Below are 16,014 nucleotides of genomic sequence, written 5' to 3' on the forward strand. Positions count from 1 at the left end.
CTAGATTGCCTCCAGAGAGAGATGTAGAATTTGTGATTGAATTGAAGCCCGGTACGGCTCCTATTTCTAGAAGGTCGTACCGAATGCCTCCGAATGAGTTGGCAGAGCTCAAGACACAATTACAAGATCTACTAGAGAAATGATTCATCCGACCTAGTTCGTCACCGTGGGGTTGTCCAGCCATCTTTGTCAAGAAGAAGGATCAAACACTTCAGATGTGCGTGGATTACAGACCCCTTAATGAGGTCACAATCAAGAATAAGTACCCTCTTCCCCAGATTGATATCTTATTTGATCAGCTTACCGGAGCTTGGGTATTTTCCAAAATTGACCTCAGGTCGGGTTATCATCAGATCCGTATCCGACTCGAAGATATACCCAAGACCGCATTTACTATGCAGTATGGATTATTCGAATATCTGGTTATGTCTTTCGGATTAACAAATGCTCCTGCCCACTTCACATATCTTATGAACTCTGTATTCATGCCCAAGTTGGATAAATTCGTGGTGGTCTTCATTGATGATATCTTGATATATTCTAAGAATGAAGAAGAGCATGCTCGGCATCTGCGGATTGTATTAACACGCTTAAGGGAGCATCAATTATATGCTAAATTCAGTAAATGCGCATTTTGGCTGGAGGAAATCCAATTTCTGGGACACGTTTTGTCTGCCAACGGGATTGCGGTTGATCCCAGCAAGGTCAAGGATATCTTAGAGTGGAAACCACCAACCACTGTACATCAAGTCCGAAGTTTCCTTGGACTAGATGGTTATTACCGCTGATTTATTCCAGATTTTTCCAAGCTTGTGAAACCAATCACAAGTCTATTGAAGAACGATACGAAATTTAACTGGTCTTCAAGATGCAATGAAGCCTTCGAGCAGCTGAAGGTGTTATTAACCACTGCTCCGGTATTAGCTCAATCGGACATTGAAAAGCCTTTTGATGTGTATTGTGACACATCAGGCAGTGGTTTAGGTTGTGTCTTGATGCAAGAAGATCGAGTTATAGCGTATGCCTCAAGACAGTTGCGCCGGCATGAGAAACATTATCCAACTCATGACCTGGAATCAGCTGTTGTGGTTCATGCCCTAAAAACATGGCGTCATTATCTGCTAGGGAATATCTGTTATATATATACAAATCATAAAAGCTTGAAGTACATTTTTACCCAGTCAGAGCTAAATATGAGGCAGAGGAGATGGCTTGAGCTAATTAAGGACTATGAATTGGAAATTCACTATCACCTAGGCAAGGCCAATGTAGTGGCAGATGCACTACGTCGCAAGGCTTCCTGTTATTGTCTTATGATGAAGACTTCTGACATTACTTTATGCCAAGAAATGAAAAAGTTGAACCTGTGAATGATTCAACATGGAACTTTAAATCACTTGAAGCTTGAGTCGGTTCTTCTGCAAAGAATAATTGATGCACAAAGAAGCGATGAGGGTATGAAACACATTCATGAGAAAATAGAGGCCGGTAAGGCAAACTGTTTCAGAAAAGATGATCAAGGCATTGTATTGTTTAACAACCGCATAGTTGTGCCCAAGAATGATGAAGTTCGCCAGCAAATTTTAGAAGTAGCGCATCTTAGTCGCTATTCTATTCATCCCGGAAGCACTAAGATGTATCATGATCTAAAGCAACATTATTGGTGGACCAAGATGAAAATCGAAATTGCACGCTATGTGGCAAGATGCGACACTTGCAAACGTGTCAAAGCCATACATATGAAAACTTCTGGTCCATTGCAATCATTACATAGCCCAACTTGGAAATGGGAAGACATAAGCATGGACTTCATTGTGGGACTACCCAGGATAGCAAAAGGATATGATTCTATTTGGGTTATCGTTGATCGACTTACCAAGATAGCCCATTTTCTACCCGTCAAGACAGATCATCCAGTTGCTGTCTATGCCTAGTTATATATTGCTCGTATTCTTAGTCTGCATGGGGTTCCAAAGACCATAGTGTCGGATCGTGGGCTGCAATTTGTAGCCATGTTTTGGGAAGCACTGCATAAATCCCTGGGTACCAAGTTGCTTCATAGTTTGGCCTATCATCCTCAAACTAGTGGGCAGACTAAGAGAGTAAATCAAATACTTGAAGATATGTTGCGAGCATGTGTTCTGGAATTCCCACAGAAATGGGATGACTGCTTACCATTAGCAGAGTTCTCATACAATAACAGCTATCAAGAGAGCATCAAAATGGCACCCTTTGAACCTTTGTATGGACGACAGTGTCGTACTCCGTTAAACTGGTCTGAACCAGGAGAAAGATGGTTTTTCAGGCCTGATATGGTAAAAGAAACAGAAGAGAAGGTTCAACGAATAATACATAATTTAAAAGAAGCCCAAGCTCGCCAAAAGAGTTATGCAGACAAACGACGCAAACCCTTGTACTTTCAAGTTGAAGATTATGTCTACCTGAAAGTTTCACCAATGAAGGGTGTATCACGTTTCGGGGTAAAAGGGAAACTTGCACCTCGATACATTGGTCCTTTTCCTATTCTTGAACAATGTGGACCAGTGGCATATCGTCTCAATTACCCGAAACATTGTCTGATGTGCACAATGTGTTCCACGTATCCCAATTGAAGAAGTGTCTTCGAGTTCCAGATCGAACCGTTGAAGTAACGGATGTTGCCTTAGAACCAGACTTGACATATTCAGAACATCCTATTCGAGTCTTGGATCAAAAGAACAAGATTACCCGAAGGAGAACTCTCAAATTTTATAAGATACAATGGAACCAACACACGGAAGATGAAGCTACTTGGGAAACTCAAGACTTTTTAGAAAAGAATTTCCCAGGCTTTTTAGCTTCATGTAAATTGTGAGATATGTACACTTGTTGTAATAGAGAAATAAACCCCATACCACCCCTGCCTTCTACAAGAAGTAAGGAAATAAAGTTATGACACATTTCATTTTCCATTACTTGCCCTAGGACTTTTAAATCTCGGGACGAGATTCTTTTATGGGGGGAAGGATCTAACACCCCTGGTGTTACTGCCACTAAAACTTGAGCATAACATCATGAGCATTAGCATATCATGTCATTGTTACACTTAGAATGCATTCACTAGGCAAAAATTTCAAACAAGTTGTATTGATGTGACTGGTCATGGGTGAAACCCTAGGGTAGAGTACTTAACCCTAAACTGGGCTTAAGAGTGTCAATAAAGCCTAAATGAGAGAAAACTTCAAAACTCATTAGAAATGGTCATAAGATATCACCATTAATGAACTTAAGTGGCACCCAGACCCTATGTGACACCCCAGGTGTCAGTTTCGTGTTATGTCGGGAGATTTATCCTAATCTCGGATGCTCAGTGAAAATTTCTATTTCTCGCTCGCGTATGTCTCTAATTATCCAGATTATTCATTCACATTTCACTGAATTCAGAATTATTCAATCTCACAGAAGGCCGAATTTGGAGACTGTTAAAACTTTTATTTTTCGGAGCAAATGCAAATTCGAAAGTCAATATCGTCTCGTAACTCCCGTCCAGACTCATTTATTCAGACTCTCGATAGTTGTTATGTTATCCGATCTATGTCCGAATCCGCTGTCTCGATAGTCGGTCTACGTCCAAATACTTAATCCGAATTCGCATTCTCTCGCAGGATCTCTTTGTGTGAACCTCTAATAAATTCTTATGCAAATCGACTTGTTTTCTCTATATCATCATTCATCTCTATCTATCAAGTGTATCGAAAGATTTCTAGAGAACCAAATACTCACATGAAAAGATAAATCCTATACATGCCCGAAACTACTCGTCTGAACAAATGTAAATTTTGAAATTCAACCAAGTCTTGCCATATTACTCAAACAACTCTATTTGAACTCTACAACAAAAGTTATTAAGGGGTCATGTTGAGAAAATGTCGAGAAAATACCCCGATTGCCTTAAAAATATAATTTGAAGTTTTATAATGATGCTACATTGACCAAAGTGAAACTTTAATTTATATTTAAGATATAAGGTTTGATCTTTAACAAAAGTTGTAGAACCTGTGTTATACAACAAATATTATATTTAAACCAAGCTTTGATTCAACCTCTAAGTATCTCAAACAGTGCCATCAAGACAGAATAAAAATCTGATTTCAGGATTCGAATTCTTCTAAGTCTGAAATCAGTGTCGTTCGGGTCGACGTCTCGCGTTCCCAAATTTTTGTTGAACAACTCAAGTTTTCCCAAATATAAAAGTTGTTAATAATTAATAGAGGCACAACATATCAAAAGATGGCATTCATTCGATTTCGTTTGACATAACTTGACATTCAGTTTTCACAAGTTTCCACTGATTTCTAACCCACTGACAAACCAATTTTTGTGGGTCTATAACTCTCTAACCAATGCCCGAATCACCTCAAATCCTGTACAACAATTGTAGAGTATAGATCAAGGAAGATATTTTGTGCAGCAACCAAGATCCGATTCCAAGCGGAAAATGCCAAAACACGTCGTCCAAAGTTATCACTGCAGCACCTGCCACCTGCTGGTGCAGTCTGACATATCTAGAGCTTGGCTCCATAAATGGCAGCCCACCCTCTCCCTTCTCCTTCACGCCATCTCTTCTCTTCTTCCTCTCTGGTCCAGCAGCGAGAGCAGGCGCCCTTCTCCCCAGGCGTAGAGCTCCTCCCTGCCCCTACGTCTTCCATGGCCGCCGGCCCCTGCGAGCTCCCTGCTCCACGCGCCCTCAACCATGGTGTGATGTCTCTGCGCTCTCCCATCCATGGCGTCCATCTCCTAGGGCCGACCGAGCTCCTCCCTCCCATGGCGCTCTCCTCCCTCACGGCCCCCTACCGCTGCTCCCTCAAGTTCGGCCATGGTGGCTACCGGTTCTTCCTGCTGTTCACGTGGCTGGAGGAAGAAGATGACTCCCTGAGCCAATGACAAGTGGGCCCAAGGCAAGATGTGAGTACAGAAAAGTTTCAGATTTTTGCTCTTCAAATATTCATATCTCGAGTTTTAGAGCTCCAAAAATCACAAAACTTGTTTTGTTGCTTTCCTTATGAAATTATCTATCTGTTAGATCTATAGGTTGGCATGTTTTAGTGGAAAAGTTTTTCTGTAGAAATTCGTATTTAAAAACTGGTTTAGAGAATAAACGAACTTGCTGCTCTCCATAATTTTATTTATAAAAATCCAAAAATGATGAAACATGTTTTGTTAGTTTGATGTTATCATACTCCATCAAGGAAAAATATAAAACTTATATGTTGTTCACGGTTTTCTTGGTGTGTTAATTAAAACAATTTAAATAGAGAAAAGAAGATTTATTTGCTTGTTATTTTTGGATCTGTAGCTTCAGTGCTCCAAATGGATTGCAATTTTTACAGTAGACCCTCTGTGTGATTCGTCGTGACTGGTAAAAATTGCATGAATTGTGGTGCATGTGTGATTAAGTTAGTGATTTAACTTGTTTAATGCACATTAAGTAGTTATAAATGGTTTAAAAATAATGTATTGATGCAAAAATGAAAAATGGTGTTCCACTGTCCTTGCATGATATTATAGTAGCCTAAGAAAACTTAATATGGTCATGAGTTCATAGAAAATAATTAGTTTTAGATTTAACTTGCTCTCACATGTTTATTGCATTAACAATTTGTTATTTTTGTATTAAATAAAATATAAAACCTGGCATGTGAAATTTATACATTAGTTATAATTTGTTATTACCTATGCCTCATAAAATTTTCAGCCCCAGATTAGATAGTTTTATATGGTGTTAAAATGACACATATTTTATAATTATAACAAGAATTAGTGACAAATTAGAAGTAAACAAAAGCGTGCATGTTTATTGAAATGTTTAAGTGTCTTCATATAAATGGAAACTTGATAACTAAATCACAATGGTTTAAACCTAAGAATTTGGCACTATCCCTTCATGATTTTGTTTGGTGCTTGAGTTAAGTGCTATTTTGACCGCAAGCTGAATTTTCTGCGTGTACAGTTTTAGTTGTGCGATTAATCTAGTTAAGTAAAGTATATTTTCTGTAGATATGTGCTATATAAAAGTTGTAGTTCACTTGTGTATCTAGCTCGTCCTAAAAATGCATGAGCTGAGAATTGATGGTTTAGAAGCTATACTTTTCACAAGTCCAGCACCTGAATCTGTCGAAATTCTGAACAGATTTCAGAGATTGTAATGGTTGCTTAAGTTAATGTTGAAATCAGTTATAGGTGGTCACAAGAGAGTTGTATATAACTCTATTATATTACTTATGTTAAAATTTGACAGGCATAAGTGTGATCGTTTAGGATTTATGCTTTTTACAAATTCAGTAATTGAATCTGTCCACTTTCTGTATAGATTTCAGAAACTGCATTGTTTGCTTAATTTAATGTTACAATCAGTTCATGGTCATTATAAGAAAGTTGTAGAAGCTCTTCTCACCTTGCTGGTGTTAAAATTTCATAACCATAGACCTGATAGTTTAGGAGTTATGAATTTTACAAACTGGTTGATGTGTTCTGTCCACTGTCAGAACAGATTTCAAAAACTGTAATGTTTAATTTGATTAAACCTAGAATCACTTCTTGGTGATTATACAAGTTATGTAGTTCTTTTGCCAAGCTTTCCAAAAAGTCTTGGATCACTATTTTTGGTGGTCTGAAGATTAAGTTATGGATGTTTAAAGTGTGAAGACTGAATCTGTCCAGTTCTGGACAACAAAGTCTTCTAGTGTCTTTTATTCTTAGTTAAACATTGAATCACTTTGAGATGTTTATAAATGATATGTAGACAATTTTATTACCTTTCCAGAAAGTCTAGGATCACTTTATTTGGATGTCTGAATCTTTAGTTATAAATTTTAAAAGTCACAAGTCTGAATCTGTCCAAATCTGGATAGATCTGTTGTGTTAGCACTTTTAACCTTGCTAAGTGTTGAATCTTGTTGAGGTGAGAATACCAAAGTTATAGAGCACATTTTATGCTTTCCAGAATGTCCTAGTTTGCTATGTTTGGATTAATATTTGAAGAGTTATGACTGAAACAAGCATCTGCTGTGCTGCTGTCCTAATAAGTTTGGTGGATGCTCTACTCTGTTGTGTTTGACTCGAGTCGACTGTTTACTCGTTTGATGATTGGTCGAACCCGCATTAATGATAATATAACTAATACAATTGGGCCTAATTATATAAGTAACAAGTATATATCTCGCTAAGATAGTGAACCTAATTAGTGAGGGTCTAATAAGTGTTTGCCTAGTGAATAATTTTAAAGCCTAATTAAGTGTCTAGTTCCTTTTCAACCAAGTCTATCTATATATGAGTCGTAGCGAACTTGTGTACTTAACTAATTTAATATTAGGTAACTAATGGATGATTAAAGTGAACATGGTAAACACTCGTGCTCATGCTTGTGTGGTCATGTTTGTATTGGTTAAGTAAAGTAAGCGTCGTCATCTTTCCAGTGGTAGTAACTACGTATGCCCGACGACGTGTAGATAAGTAAAGCTAACATGTGGTTGTCTACGGTGTCTTCCAATTTAATGTTAGTTCGCCATTGTGTCTTTGTATATCTTGTGATATTTTCATTATATTCATACATATGCATATGCATCTCATTTAGGACCGAGAGATGACGATCGTGCAAGTGACGTGGTGCCAACCACAAGATGCAGATGGTGGACAACCTAAGGAAGGATGGACATAACCAGTATTTGCTCGCCAAGCGAGTACCTCCCCCAGCAAACACTATCTATATGTTAAATTAAAGGCAAGCCCCGGTTTTATGCATAACCGTTTATATATACTATTTTTCTGCACTTAATGATTGTAGGTTTGTACTGTGCACTTAAGTGTAGGAGTTGTTTGAAACCCTAGATGCATTAACTCAGGATTCCTTTTGAGATGGATACTAGTATGCTAGATTGAGTAGTTGCTTTACTAATTAGGGATCTCAGTAGAAGTCGAGTGATTTTTCTAGCACTCGCGCGAGGTCAGGAATTGGTTGTATCCATTTTTATATCAGAATTATGATGGTCTGTGGACAACGATCCATGGGGATGCGTTGTCTATGAGACGGAAATTGGAATAAGGATTAATGTGTGGTATCGTGTGTCAAGCGTTTGAACGTACTAAACACATGCCGAGAAATATGGTAAATCGGTTAGCCTAGTACCTGAGTGAACCTGCCCGCAGACTTTGCCCCTCACACGACCTGAGACGTGGTCTCCCATTCCGGTTATGGTGGGTACAAGTGTGGTCACTGCACGACGGCAGTCGGGGTCAGTGAGGCATTGTACGCCAAGGCGGTGAGCCCTGATCTGTTGCCAGGGAATCGATGGGGACGGTTGATGTGTGTGGGGACGGAGTGCCTCGCCACGTCGTGTGTTTAGGTTTACCTTGCAAGGATAAAAACTTGATTCAAATCATCTGCTTCTCGCAGCTAATGAGACTGCTTGATCTATGCTGCTACATTGAGTAATAAGTGGAAATGAGGTGACTGACAAAAGATGTTGATTGGTAAAAATGTTTGATACCATGTATGATTAGCCAGGTACACATCTAGTCTAAAGGATTCTACTAAAACTTGAAAAGCTAAAACTTGTTTTTAGACTCAGCTAGTTCTTTTGGCAAACCAAACCCCTCAGCCAAACAGTTGCATGTCTAGAGGTAGAGGAGTAGACTCCTCACACCGGGTAAGTCTAGCTGAGTATTAGTATACTCAGCCTTGCTTGTGGCATAATTTTTGCACGTACCTCCTTGTTCTGGTTGATGGTGTGACTTGGCCTTCATCCCTGCCACCGGGATAGATGGTCGAGTGGGTTACTGCTTCCGCAGGAGAGGACAAGGAGGAGTAGCGTGGCCAGGCTTCACCATGTTACTCGGTTTTCTCCGTTAGTTATTTCCGTTGCATTAAAATTTATGGTTATTATTTTTGAAACTCCGATAATGTAATCACTAATGATACTTATTAAATTGTGGTACTATGCTTTATTGTATTTGTCGGGGACCATAATTTGGGGTACCCTCAAGGCTCCTAATTCTCAGCTGGTAACCCCCATCAGCACAAAACTGCAAAGGCCTGATGGGTGTGATTAAGTCAGGGATCGGTCCATTCGAGGGACTCGATCACGCCTCGCCCGAGCCTAGCCTCGGGCAAGGGCAGCCGACCCCGGAGGATCTCCGTCTCGCCCGAAGCCCCCCTCCAGCAACGAATACATTTCCAGCTCGCCCGAGGCCCTGTCTTCGCCAAGAAGCAACCCTGACCGAATCGCCGCGCCGACCGACCAAATCGCAGGAGCATTTAATGCAAAGGCGGCCTGACACCTTTATCCTGACGCGCGCCCTTCAGTCGATAGAGCCGAAGTGACCGCAGTCACTTCGCCACTCCATTGACCGACTTGACAGAAGGACAGCGCCGCCTGCGCCGCACCGACTGCGGTGCCACTTGACAGAGTGAGGCTGACAAGCAGTCAGGCCCGGCCTCAGGCCCCATTGGAAACTCCGCTCCGCCCGACCCAGGGCTCGGACTCGGGCTAAGCCCCGGAAGATGGCGAACTCCACTCCGCCCGACCCAGGGCTCGAACTCGGGCTAAGCCCCGGAAGACGGCGAACTCCGCTCCGCCCGACCTAGGGCTCGGACTCAGGCTAAGCCCCGGAAGATGGCGAACACCGCTCCGCCCGACCCAGGGCTCGGACTCGGGCTAAGCCCCAGAAGACGGCGAACTCCGCTCCGCCCGACCCAGGGCTCGGACTCGGGCTAGGCCCCTGAAGACGGCGAACTCCGCTCCGCCCGACCCAGGGCTCGGACTTGGGCTCAGCCCCAGAAGACGACGAACTCTGCTTCGCCCGACCCCAGGGCTCGGACTCAGCCCTGGCCTCAGCCGACGGTCTCCGCCTCGCTCGACCCAGGGGCTCGGACTCGACCACGACCACGGAAGACAGACTCTACCTCGACCTTGGAGGAGCCTCCACATCGCCCAACCTAGGGCGCGGACCGACCACGTCGACAGGAAGCGCCATCATTACCCTACCCCAAGCTGACTCAGGCTACGGGGAACAAGACCGGCGTCCCATCTGGCTCGCTCCGCTAGATAGGCAATGATGGCGCCCCGCACGCTCCGTGACGACGGCGGCTCTCAGCCCCCTTACGGAAGCAAGAGGACGTCAGCAAGGACTCGACAGCCCCGACAGCTGTCCTTCCGCCAGGCTCCAGCGCTCCTCCGACGGCCACGACACCACACGAACCGGGTGCCAAAACCTCTCCGGCTGCCAAGACAGCATGTACTTAGGGCGCTAGCTCTCCTCCGCTAGACACATAGCACTCTGCTACACCCCCCCCATTGTACACCTGGATCCTCTCCTTACGCCTATAAAAGGAAGGACCAGGGCCCTCTTACAGAGGGTGGGCCGCGCGGGGACGAGGACGAGACAGGCGCTCGCTTGAAGCCGCTCGCTCCCTCTCCCGCGTGGACGCTTGTAATCCCCTACTGCAAGCGCACCCGACCTGGGCGCGGGACGAACACGAAGGCCGTGGGATTTCCACCTCTCTCACGCCTGTGTCCGGCCACCTTTCTCCCCCCTTCGCGCTCGGCCTCGCGCCGACCCATCTGGGCTGGGGCACGCGGCGATATTTCACTCGTCGGCCCAGGGACCCCCCGGTCTCGAAACGCCGACAGTTGGCGCGCCAGGTAGGGGCCTGCTGCGTGTTGACGAACAGCTTCCCGTCAAGCTCCAGATGGGCAGTCTCCAGCAACCTCTCCGGCCCGGGACGGTGCTCCGTTTCGGGAGTCTTGAGTTCATGTCCCTCGACGGCAGCTACGACATGATACTCCTTCCCCCGCCGTGCGACAGCGACAATGGCGGCCGACAGCCCGCCCGCCGGCGGTGGAATCGACGACGTCTTCCCCGCGTGGTGGAAGAACAACATTCGAGCTCACCCTGTCCTCTCCCCCGCCGACGGAGGAGGAGGTGGGGCAACCAAGGCCAAGCAGGAGGCAGCGCCTCATCGGCTGTCGAGCGAGTCGACGGCGCCAGCGCCCCGACGGGGGGCGCGTCGGGCATCGACCTCGCGTTTGAGATGAAGACGAGCGCCGTCTCCCCGCAACATGCCGATTCCGGGCAAACAGACGACGCCAGCACGCTCGCGAAAGGCTTTGTGGATGTCACCCTCGTACCTGAGACGACGGTGCAGTCAGTTCCCGACGTGACTTCATCACCGCCCGTCGACCAAGAGGTACCGACCGATTCCCATCTCACGCCCTTTGGATTTAGCCTCGACCCGCCAAGCGGCTTCGCTTCGGCGGACGCTCTCGTAGAGGCGAGTCCAAACCCTCTAGGGTATCGTATGCGGTCACCCTGGGACCGGCTGACGGACGTCTCGACCTACAGGCCCTCGGGGTCCGAGGAAGATGACGAGCCCGATGTCTGTTGGGATTTCTCTGGACTTGGCGACCCCAGTGCCATGCGGGACTTCATGACCGCATGCGATTACTGCCTTTCTGACTGTTCCGACGGAAGCTGCAGCCTCGGCGACGAGGACTGCGGCCCAAGCCGCGAATGTTTCCACGTCGATCTAGGGGGTCCCTCCGAAGGCAACCATCTCGGTATGCCGGAGGACGGTGATCTCCCTAGGCCGGTGCCTCGCGTTGACATCCTACGGGAGCTAGCTGTGGTCCCCGTTCAGGCGGGGGGCCATGACCCACAGCTCGAGCAAATCTGCTGGGTGCAGGCCAGGCTCGACGAGGGAGCAGGAGCGCTTGAGCCGATCCGCCGGGACGTCGGGCAGGAATGGGCGGGCCAACCTCCGGCCTCAAAAATGCGTCATCTACCCCAGGGCATCCAGCACCGCATCGCTGATGATGCCAGGATGAGGCCGCCACCCGCTTCCAGTGGGGTCGGCCAAAACCTGGCTACAGCAGCAATGCTTCTCTGTGCGATGCCAGAGCCATCAACCACCGAGGGGCGGCGAATCCAGGGAGAACTCAAGAATCTCCTGGAAGGCGCCGCGGTCCGGCGGGCCGAGCACCCCTCGGAACATCGCGTCGCGACTTCCCGATTCATGTGGGAAGCCTCGGTCTACACCGGGCGCACGCGCAACACAGCGCCTGCGGCCCCGGGATGCCTCGGCAACGAGCACCTTCACCGCGACCGTCGGGCCCACCTCGACGAGAGGGTGCGCCGAGGCTACCACCCCAGGCGTGGAGGACGCTACGACAGCGGGGAGGATCGGAGTCCTTCGCCCGAACCACCCGGTCCGCAGGCCTTCAGCCGGGCCATACGACGGGCGCCGTTTTCGACCCGGTTCCGACCCCCAACTACTATCACAAAGTACTCGGGGGAGACGAGACCGGAGCTGTGGCTCGCGGACTACCGGCTGGCCTGCCAACTGGGTGGAACGGACGATGACAACCTCATCATCCGCAACCTCCCCCTGTTCCTCTCCGACACCGCTCGCGCCTGGTTGGAGCACCTGCCTCCGGGGCAGATCTCCAACTGGGACGACCTGGTCCAAACCTTCGCCGGCAATTTCCAGGGCACGTACGTGCGCCCTGGGAATTCCTAGGACCTCCAAAGCTGCCGACAGCAGCCGGGAGAGTCTCTCCGGGACTACATCCGGCGATTCTCGAAGCAGCGCACCGAGCTACCCAACATCACCGACTCGGATGTCATCGGCGCGTTCCTCGCCGGCACCACCTGCCACGACCTGGTGAGCAAGCTGGGTCGCAAGACCCCCACCAGCGCGAGCGAGGTGATGGACATCGCCACCAAGTTCGCCTCTGGCCAGGAGGAGGTCGAGGCTATCTTCCGGAAGGACAAGCAGCCCCAGGGCCGCCCACCGGAAGATGCCCCCGAGGCGTCAACTCAGCGCGGCGCTAAGAAGAAGGGCAAGAAGAAGTCGCAAGCGAAACGCGATGCCGCCGACGCGGACCTTGTCGCCGCCACCGAGTACAAGAACCCTCGGAAACCCCCTGGAGGTGCCAACCTCTTCGACAAGATGCTCAAGGAGCCGTGCCCCTATCACCAGGGGCCCGTCAAGCACACCCTTGAGGAGTGCGCCATGCTTCGGCGTCACTTCCACAGGGCCGGGCCACCCGCGGAGGGTGGCAGGGCTCACGACGACGACAAGAAGGAAGATCACCAGGCAGGAGAGTTCCCCGAGGTCCGCGACAGCTTCATGATCTACGGTGGGCAAGCGGCGAACGCCTCGGCTCGGCACCGCAAGCAAGAGCGTCGGGAGGTCTGTTCGATGAAGGTGGCGGCGCCAGTCTACCTAGACTGGTCCGACAAGCCCATCACCTTCGACCAAGCCGACCACCCTGACCACGTGCCGAGCCCGGGGAAATACCCGCTCGTTGTCGACCCCGTCATCGGCGACGTCAGGCTCACCAAGGTCCTCATGGACGGAGGCAGCAGCCTCAACATCATCTACGCCGAGACCCTCGGGCTCCTGCGTGTCGATCTGTCCTCGGTCCGGGCAGGCGCTGCGCCTTTCCATGGGATCATCCCCGGGAAGCGCGTCCAGCCCCTCGGACAACTCGACCTTCCCGTCTGCTTCGGAATGCCCTCCAACTTCCGAAGGGAGACCCTGACGTTCGAGGTGGTCGGGTTCCGAGGAACCTACCACGCGGTACTGGGAAGGCCATGCTACGCGAAGTTCATGGCCGTCCCCAACTACACCTACCTCAAGCTCAAGATGTCGGGCCCCAACGGGGTCATCACCGTCGGCCCCACGTACAAACACGCGTTCGAATGCGACGTGGAGTGCGTGGAGTACGCCGAGGCCCTCATCGCCGACCTGGAGAGCCTCTCTAAGGAGGTGCCAGACGTGAAGCGTCACTCCGGCAACTTCGAGCCAGCGGAAACGGTTAAGTCCGTCCCCCTCAACCCCAGCAGCGACGCCTCCAAGCAAGTCCGGATCGGCTCCGAGCTCGATCCCAAATAGGAAGCAGTGCCCGTCGACTTTCTCCGCGCGAACGCCGACGTCTTCGCGTGGAGTCCCTCGGACATGCCCGGCATACCGAGGGATGTCGCCGAGCACTCGCTGGACATCCGAGCCGGAGCCCGACCCGTCAAGCAGCCTCTGCGCCGATTCGACGAAGAAAAGCACAGGGCCATAGGCGAGGAGATCCACAAGCTAATGGCGGCAGGGTTCATCAAAGAGGTATTCCATCCCGAATGGCTTGCCAACCCTGTGCTTGTGAGAAAGAAAGGAGGGAAATGGCGGATGTGTGTAGACAACACTGGTCTAAACAAAGCATGTCCGAAGGTTCCCTACCCTCTGCCTCGCATCGATCAAATCGTGGATTCCACTGCTGGGTGCGAAACCCTGTCTTTCCTCGATGCCTACTACGGGTATCACCAAATCAGGATGAAGGAGTCCGACCAGCTCGCGACTTCTTTCATCACGCCCTTCGGCATGTACTGCTATGTCACCATGCCGTTCGGCTTGAGGAATGCGGGTGCGACGTACCAGCGGTGCATGAACCATGTGTTCGGCGAACACATTGGCCGGATGGTCGAGGCCTACGTCGATGACATCGTAGTCAAGACGAGGAAAGCCTCCAAACTCCTTTCCGACCTTGAAGTGACATTCCGATGTCTCAAGGCAAAAAGCGTGAAGCTCAATCCCGAAAAGTGTGTCTTCGGGGTGCCCTGAGGCATGCTCTTGGGGTTCATCGTCTCCGAGCGGGGCATCGAAGCCAACCCAGAGAAGATCACAGCCATCACCAGCATGGGGCCCATCAAAGACTTAAAAGGCGTACAGAGGGTCATGGGATGTCTCGCGGCTCTAAGCCGCTTCATCTCACGCCTCGGCGAAAGAGGTCTGCCTCTGTACCGCCTCTTAAGGAAGGCCGAGTGCTTCACTTGGACCCTTAAGGCCGAGGAAGCCCTCGGGAACCTGAAGGCGCTCCTCACGAATGCGCCTATCTTGGTGCCCCCAGCTGCCGGAGAAGCCCTCCTGATCTACGTCGCCGCAACCACTCAGGTGGTTAGCGCCGCGATTGTGGTCGAGAGGCAAGAAGAGGGGCATGCATTGCCCGTTCAGAGGCCAGTCTACTTCGTCAGCGAGGTACTGTCTGAAACCAAGATCTGCTACCCACAAGTTCAGAAGCTGCTGTACGCGGTGATCCTGACGCGACGGAAGCTGCGACACTACTTCGAGTCTCATCCGGTAACTGTGGTGTCATCCTTCCCCCTGGGGGAGATCATCCAGTGCCAAGAGGCCTCGGGTAGAATCGCAAAGTGGGCGGTGGAAATCATGGGCGAAGCAATCTCGTTCGCCCCTCGGAAGGCCATCAAGTCCCAGGTCTTGGTGGACTTCGTGGCTGAATGGGTCGACACCCAGCTCCCAACAGCTCCGATCCAACCGGAGCTCTGGACCATGTTCTTCGATGGGTCGTTGATGAAGACAGGAGCCAGCGCAGGCCTACTCTTCATCTCGCCCCTTGGGAAGCACCTACGCTACGTGCTACGCCTCCATTTCCCGGCGTCCAACAATGTGGCTGAGTACGAGGCTCTGGTCAACGGGTTGCGGATCGCCATCGAGCTAGGGGTCCGACGCCTCGACACTCGCGGTGACTCGCAGCTCGTCATCGACCAAGTCATGAAGAACTCCCACTGCCGCGACCCGAAGATGGAGGCCTACTGCGATGAGGTTCGGCGCTTGGAAGACAAGTTCTACGGGCTCGAGCTCAACCACATCGCCCGGCGCTACAACGAGACTGCGAATGAGCTGGCTAAAATAGCCTCGGGGCGAACAACAGTTCCCCCGGACGTCTTCTCCCGAGACCTGCATCAACCCTCCATCAAGATCGACGACACGCCCGAGCCCGAGGCACCCTCGGCCCAGCCCGAGGTACCCTCGGCTCAGTCCGAGGCATCCTCGGCACGGCCCGAGGCACCCTCAGCTCGGCCCGAGGCGCCCTCAGTTCAGCCCGAGGCACCCACGGCCCCCGAGGGTGAGGCACTATGCGTCGAGGAGGAGCGAAGCGGGGTTACGCCTAATCAAAACTGGCAGACCCC

This window comes from Zea mays, chromosome 7 (genome assembly GCF_902167145.1).
Source record: "Zea mays cultivar B73 chromosome 7, Zm-B73-REFERENCE-NAM-5.0, whole genome shotgun sequence".
Lineage (NCBI taxonomy): Eukaryota > Viridiplantae > Streptophyta > Magnoliopsida > Poales > Poaceae > Zea > Zea mays.